The sequence below is a fragment of the Triticum dicoccoides genome, chromosome 4B (genome assembly GCF_002162155.2).
Source record: "Triticum dicoccoides isolate Atlit2015 ecotype Zavitan chromosome 4B, WEW_v2.0, whole genome shotgun sequence".
NCBI lineage: Eukaryota > Viridiplantae > Streptophyta > Magnoliopsida > Poales > Poaceae > Triticum > Triticum dicoccoides.
Genome location: NC_041387.1, coordinates 264,326,584 through 264,334,923, shown reverse-complemented (window position 1 = coordinate 264,334,923; position 8,340 = coordinate 264,326,584).

The following is an 8,340-nucleotide window of genomic DNA, read 5'->3' as shown; positions in this document are numbered from 1 at the left end:
CTCTCCTCTCTCCCCCTGGACCCCATCCCCTCCTCTGCTCCCCTCTCGCGCACACCACCGAGCGGAGCTCGCTGTCATCGTCGCCGTACCCGTGGACACCGGCCACCCCTAGCCCCGCCGATGCGCCCAAAGGCTCCGCCTTGACCCCCTCCTCCTCCTCCACCGAGCCACGCCCCTCCAGAAGCCCCGAACATCCTCTCCGGGCTCATCTCCTACCTCGGACCCGCCGGTCGCTGTCGCCCAAATTCGTGGAACTCCGGCCGTTCCCGAGCAAGCCGAGCCCCTCTTCGTGATCGCTGTGAGCTCCTCCACCCTTTCCCCCTCTTCCCCGCTTCATTTGATCGCCGTAGCCGTCGCCCCCTTTATGGCCGAAACGCGCCGCCGCCTGAGCTCAACGTCGGCGTAGCTCCGGTGACCATTTGGTCCCGGGCATGCGCCCAACGCGCTCCCCGCATCGCGTAGAGCCTCCGTGGCACCTCGCCGCGCTCGTTTGTGCACCGCAGCCCCATCCCCACTTGCACCCGAGCTTCGGCCGCCGCCGAGCTCGTCGCCGGCACCACTCCGGCCACTCCCCGGCCGCGCCAACACCACAGTTGGATGCGGACGAGCGTCCGCATCCCGAAGCTGTGCTCCACACGCCAAACCGAGCCCTGTGGGCAAAACCCGAGGCTCGCCACCGCGGCTGGCCTCGCCGGCGTCAAGCCGCCGGTGAGTTGACCCACTTGACCACGGCGGAACCCCCCCTGGGTCGATGACAGGTGGGGCCAGCCCCTGTTAATTAGTTTAGGTGTTAGATTAGTTAACACTAATTAAATTAGTCAATTATTTAAGCCACTGACATGTGGGTCCAGCCCTGCTGACATTTTCATTAGTATTAGTTTAACCCTAATCAACCCGGTTAACTAACCTGTGTCACTGACGTGTGGACCCCACACGTCAGGTTTGACCAGCAGCAGCGTCTGTTGACCTGCTGATGTCATAGTGACGCAATGCTGATGCAGTTAACCATTTTCTGGATTTAAAATAATTCAGAAAATTCCAGAAAATTGTATAAACTTCTAAAATTCATAGAAATTCAACCGTAACTTCAAATTAAATAATTTATATATGAAAAATTATCAGAAAAATTCAAGGAATCCATCTGTACCATTTTCATGCATGTTAGAACAACTTATAGCTGCTGTTTAGCACAAATCAATTAAATGGCATTTGAATAATCACATATGGAGTTTGAATTTGAATATTATATTCAAACCAACTTCATTTAATCTGTTGCTAGTTGCATTAGCCCAAAACACATTCATTTTGCCATGTCATGATCATGCATCATATTGTGCATTGCATTGATTGTGTTCCCTTCTGTGTTGCCGGTATTTGTCCCCTCTCGATAGACGTGATACCGATGATGTGATCGTTGACACTGATGAAGACTCAATGTTATCTTCAGAAGTGCCAGGAAAGCAAAACCCCCTTGTTCATTCCGATAAAATCCCACTCTCTCGCTCCTGCCCTCTTTTACTGCATTAGGACAACAACAACATATTTGTTACTTGCTGCGGTAGCTGAACCCCTTTACCCTTTGCATGACCTGTCATTGCCACAGTAAATAGATGAAACCCACTAGCATGAGTAGGAGTTGTTTGAGCCCTGTTGTGCCTACTCATTCATGCTTGTTTGTCACGCCTGCTACTGCTTAGAGTTGAGTCAGGTCTAATTCATCCGGGATGAATCAGAGGTGTGTGAACATGTCCTACTGTGTGTGAGCTAAGTGTGTGAACACGATTTGGTAAAGGTAGCGGTGAGAGGCCATGTAGGAGTACATGGTGGGTTGTCTCATTGCAGCCGTCCTCAGGAACTGAGTTCTGTGTTTGTGATCCATGATTCAGCTACTACCACGCATTGGGCCCGAAACCAATGGACCCTCTCGGCTTCTTGATCACCCTTGTCCTCTGTCCAGGAGTTGCAAGTAGTTTCTGGTGTTTGTAGTATGCTGGAGGCCGTGCGCAGCGCTGACCGTAGGGGTGGGCTGTGATGCGGTAGGCACGTGGCCGGGTAAACCGGGCGCCCGTTTGGTGTCACGGAACCCTGTTCACATCGTTTGGGGCTGTGAGCGAAACTCCAGCCGGATCTCCTCATGGATGGAACCCGAATAGGCGATAAACCTGGACTAGAGACTTGAGTGTTTAGGCAGGCCGTGGCCGACACCCACGTTGGGCTTCCGCTTGAAGGTTGCCGAGTACATGTCGTGTAAACGGCGGTAAGTGGTGAGAGCGTGTGTGAAGAAGTACACCCCTGCAGGGTTAACATCATCTATTCGAATAGCCGTGTCCGCGGAAAAGGACTTCTGGGTTGCTTATATCAGTTCATAGACAATTGAAAGTGGATACTCTAAAATACGCAAGATAAGCGTGAGTGCTATGGATGGCGTTCTCGTAGGGAGACGGGAGCGGTTCCATAGTGGTGTATTGATATGGTGAATATGTGGACTCGTGTGCGCCACCTCAAAAGAGTCGCTTGCAGTCGTAGTTTAGGATAGCCACCGAGTCAAAGCTGGCTTGCTGCAGTTAAACCCCACCATCCCTTTGTTGATAATGGTGCATATGTAGATAGTTCTGATGTAAGTCTTGCTGGGTACATTTGTACTCACGTTTGCCTATTTTATGTTTTTGCAGAGAGACTTCGGTCTCACTTGTAGTTCCGCATGGACTTCGACGTTTAGCTTGTTACCTCAGCTACGATCTTGTGCCCCCGGCAGGATCTGGTAGATAGTCAGGCTTCTCAGCCTTTTTCAGTTATAGATGTCTGTACCCAGACATGATAGCTTCCGCTTGTGCTTTGATTTGTATGCTCTGATTGTTGGGTCATGAGACCCCTGTTTGTAATATCTTGCTCCTCGGAGCCTATTGCATAAATACTTGAGTCATAGAGTCATGTTGTGATGCCATGTTGTATTTGCACATATCGAGCATATTGTGTGTATGTTTTGAAATGCTTGGTATGTGTGGGATCTGACCATCTAGTTGTTTATCTTTAGTAGCCTCTCTTACGGGGAAATGTCTCCTAGTGTTTCACTGAGCCATGGTAGCTTGCTACTGCTCCGGAACACTTAGGCAGGCCGGCATGTGTCCTTCTTCGTTCCTGTGTCTGTCCCTTCAGGGAAATGTCACGCGATGAATACCAGAGTCCTGTTAGCCCGCTACAGCCCGGTTCACCGGAGTCCTGCTAGCCCAGTGCTACAGCCTGGATTCACTCGCTGATGACCGACACGTTCGATGCTGGGTCATGGATGCCTGTCCCTGTAAGTCTGTGCCACTTTGGGTTTACGACTAGCCATGTCAGCCCGGGCTCCTTATCATATGGATGCTAGCGACACTGTCATATACGTGTGCCAAAAGGCGCAAACGGTCCCGGGCAAAGGTAAGGCGACACCCGTGGGAATACCGTGCGTGAGGCCGCAAAGTGATATGAGGTGTTACATGCTAGATCGATGTGGCATTGAGTCGGGGTCCTGACAGTGTTGGTATCAGAGCTTGACTGCCTGTAGGTTTACCAAGCCAAACTGGTCGAAGTTGAGTCTAGAAATTCTTTAGTTATATGTAGGGGAATTGATTGTGGGATGGAACGTAAGGCTCTTTTTACTCCTTTACCTCATGCCCTTCTGATCTGAGTCATCATCTTCTCTTCTACGGGGATTAAGAACTAGGCTATCCCTTCTTTCTATTAGGATCACGTGTTACTAATCAGTGGACTTATAAGATTGTTGGATTTAAGTCTCAGTTCAGTTCCTACTACTTCCGTATGTTAATTGTTGATCTCGAAACCTTGATATTGTGCTTCTGAGTGGTTATGCCACCATTTTTGTGAATGTCTCAAATCTTTTCTGAGCATTTACAGCCGTTATGCTGTCCGAGTCATCCCAGGTTTCTAAGTAGTCTGAAGCATTTGCAAAATCCCTTCCTCCCGTTCCGATGTTCCTTTGGGCCAGATTAACCACACTAATCGGTGAGTTGAGGTACTCTGTTGCCTCGACAAATATGTTGGAGATATTATTATGACCCTAGGTGTCCTAGGGGATCATCTAGTAATTTAGCCATGATTGTGTTCCCAGTGTGATGATTCTGGCCTTTATTCCCGGAAGCATCCCGTGATGCTACTTAGTAGTAGGTATTCTATTTCTGGGTTTTGAACCCGAGATTCACTCTACCTACTTCAGGTTGATAGTAATTGCTAGTGCCTTTAGGATATTAGTAACTTTGCGATAGTCCTCGAGGTTCGTGGTACATCCTTCTTCCAAATACCATGAACTACTTATGGCAGAAGTTCCTCGTTGAACTGAAATATCACAACAGGATTATTTTTGATGAGTTCTCCATGCTATATTGTGACTCTGCCAGTCCTACCTCTCTGCATGGGTTATCCGGAAGAAATATGTTGAACTTGGTTCGACATACTAATCTATGCATCCACAACTCAGAAAATTATATGTTCCTTTGAGATGTTCTCTTTAGTTGCCTTCTGACCCTCGTCTATCAATTGATAGTTAAGATTATGTGTGCATTCGTTCATCGATGCCTATTACTCTTGTGGTCCATCAAGCCATTCTATTCCAGAATGACTAGGAGAAATGAACTCCAGTACCTCATCCATATCTAGGATTGGGTCAAGGTAGTCATGCTCCGCAGATCAAAATGCCAGCCCAGCTTTTGATTCTGTTCTACCCTGAAGTATTACCATCTTTATATCGGGATTGTTATAGGAATTGCACACCATCCTATGAACTCTTGGTACAGTGATACTTCTTGCCATCATTGTTCATTCCTCGGTTCCTGTGTTATTGTAACCAGAATGCCGACAAGTGAATCGTGGCGTGTGAAATCAATACTGCTAGCAACTCTGTTGCTTGGTAGTTAAATGGACGATAACCTCATTCTTAGCGTATTGATTATTGAATCGTCACCCTAAGACTGATCGTGCTATCTAGTTCTTATTTTGGTGCACCCTTCGATTGATGAGTTAGGATCTTGTCAAGTCCTCACTCATTTGATCATATCGTCTTGCCCTCAAAAGCGAGATTGTTCTCGAGCCTAGTAACATACCGGTGGTTCGTGATTTTCCGAATATCTTCTCGGAAGTATTACCAGGTTGTTCCCTGACTGTTATGTTGAGCTCGTGATCAAGTTGGTTTCTTGTGAACCACCCTCTCTCCAAGATCGGTGTTAGATATCCCTGAGCTAGTTGGTTAAGCTAGACAACAACTTGGAGAATTGGAAGATAAAAGCTTGCCTGACTTAGTTCGTTCCAAGGGATATTCTTGTGTAGGGTGTGCTGAAGAAAGATGATATCTTCATTGTGGTCCTTGTGATCAGTTGCTGGACCTATTGTCTTATCAATCCTTTGATTTGAGTGTGGGCTATCGTCAAATCAAGTCAGAACCAACGATGTTCGTAATGTTGTCTTACTCGTGGATTTTCCTCGAGCATACACCATTACATCTTTTGGGTCTGACCAATGCTATCACTTGTTCACTTAACTATGGAATTCCTTTTAAAAGGAAACTCAGATGAATTGTTGTTGTGCCCATTGACAACATCCTTGTCTCCTCCATAATTTTGCTGAACATTAAGCTAGTGTTGGAAATTTTTGAAAGCATTTGTTCATGCTAGCTCATGAAGCATATGTTCGGATGTAAGAAGTGACTTCCTCTAGTTCGTGTGCATTTGATGCAGGGTGCCGCCGTGAACTCAAGAAAGTCAATGTTGCTTCCTCTGGAATCATCGCAAGTCAGTCATGCACATGTGCGAAGAATTCTGTGGTTTGAAGACTTGCAACCTTCAATCTATATGTATCCCTAGCACACCAAGCCACTGATTGATTTGTTCAAGGAGAAGAAGTTCCTTCTTAAGAGTATACCTTATGCAAGGACTTCGTTATCCACGGTGATGGTTTCCAACCAGAACTCGGTAGTGTTTTATTGTAAGACTACCATGTGATCATGTTTGTCTGAGACCACATGTTCACACATGCGTAGCAGAACCAGCTCATGTTTTGGAGCTTGCTATCGTAGTTCATTCCCCGAGAATCTCGCAACGTCATCTCGTCGAATTGTGTTGCAAACTTTCATTTTTCCTCCTGGACTCGATGAGCCTGGAATATCCTAACACCAACCAGATCTGAGTCTCAGGAAGATATGATGGTTGGAATATTTCCCAAGAACTATAATATTGGTCCCTCGATAACCGGTAAAGTGGATGTCGTGGCCAACACACCCAGCCGGAAGACCTGTTATTATAATATCTTGATTGAGGAAGTTGGCCACCTCCCCATAGGGATTTCGTAGGATTTACTCCCTAGTTGCCCCTATGGATTTTGAGATCCCGAAGTCCGACCTTTTACTTGATGTCCTAGATACCAGACCATTTCTATGAATGGGTTACACTAGCACATCAAGGAGAACATTAGAAGCGGAGTGCTAAATGTCTCTCGGTCGATCATCCAGATTTTGTTTCCTTGGCCTCGCTAGGGTGAAATCTGAGTTGATGTTATCTTCCTATGCATCTGCATCGTCCATCGTTGTTCATCATGGTGGTATGTTGTGTTGCCAGGATCCATGACACGGATGTTGGTAAAACCTTGATGATTATGGAAATGCTCAAGTTCTTGAGAGCACGCACAAGCGCTACGTGTTACCATCGGCTCTAACTGGATTCCTCTCAGTTTCCTCGGTTATGCTATAACCATTCCAATAGTGGGATAACTCTCTATTGTTGAGCCTCTCCCCAGTTACTAGAATCATTCCCAGCATTTGCATTTTGTTCCTAGCTTGCACCGCCAATGTGCCATTCTACCATGGGTCTCTTCCATTTCCGGTGGTAAGTAAAAATCATCCATTGTGTTGTCTTCAACAAGGTAATCCACATCATCCAAGTCCGAGTATGCCATTCTACCGAACCCCTCTAAATGATCGATTATGATTTGCCTCAAGCTGGTATAAAGAGTTTCAATGATCTCTGAATCAAAGGTAATTCTTTTTGCCACTTAGGGTAATAATCTACGAATCACCCTCCTCCAGGATGTTTCGTCGTGGTATCATAGCAACTCAACTCCTCGCTACGTGGACAATCGTTTACCACCTTCTTAAGTGTGGAATTATTGTCTACCTAGTGAACCTTCGTCATCCGTTTCTTTCCACCCCTCTTGATGTGTATCTCGTGTCTCAACCCGAGAGATGGTCCTATGTCTCATTCCGTGAGTTGTTCGATCTTCGAGGAGATCGACCCTTCTAGAGTCTTCTTCCCTCCATGTCATGTTGACAGGATTTCTCAGAGCAAGACCTCAAGACAATGATGGTGTTCAAATCAACGTTCATTTGAAGTGCACCCTGGATCATGAAGATTGTACTAGTTTGCGTTTCCCCTTCACCTTACCCTACGCTTGAATCTCGGGACGAGATTTTTGTTTAGTGGGGGTGAGCTGTCACAGCCCCAGATCAGCCCTTGTTTGTTTTTGCTTTAGCATCCATGCAACATGTTTAAATTTTATGAAATTTGAAATGGGGATTTCCTAAACCCTAGTACCAAATGGAATTCAAATAGGTTCAACCCAAAAATATTTTCAGTGATCCAAATGGCTTCCAAAAATGTTCATCATTTCTGGAAAATGCTTGAAACCATAACCAGAGGGTTGCACATTTTTTCCATGACATATTTGGTCACTGAATAAAATCATATGTACTTTGCTTTTGGGCATTTAAATGCTAGTAAATATCTTAAATGCCCAAATAATTCTAAAAATAAGTGTGGGCTGTTGAAAATAATCTAAACAGAGCCCCTGATTATTTTCTGGATTTTTAGAGATGCCTAAGTATTTTTAATAAAGCCTCACAGTTACAGAAAAATAGAAAACAGTAATTAAAATAAAAGACAGAGAGAGAGAGAAGGAAGTTACCTGTCAGCCCACCCGGCCCAAACCATCTGGCGGCCCAACACTGGTCGCCCAGCCCACCTCTCCTCCCCTGTCGTCTTCCTCCCTGCCAGGAGGACGGGCACGCGCCCGGCGCGCGCGGCCACGCGCCCCGGCCACCTCCTGCTTCCCACCGCCGCCCCGACGCGCCTGCGAGTGCCACGCACTCCCCCTCGCCCCCTGCACCTCTCCTCTCTCCCCCTGGACCCCATCCCCTCCTCTGCTCCCCTCTCGCGCACACCACCGAGCGGAGCTCGCTGTCATCGTCGCCGTACCCGTGGCCACCGGCCACCCCTAGCCCCGCCGATGCGCCCAAAGGCTCCGCCTTGACCCCCTCCTCCTCCTCCACCGAGCCACGCCCCTCCAGAAGCCCCGAACATC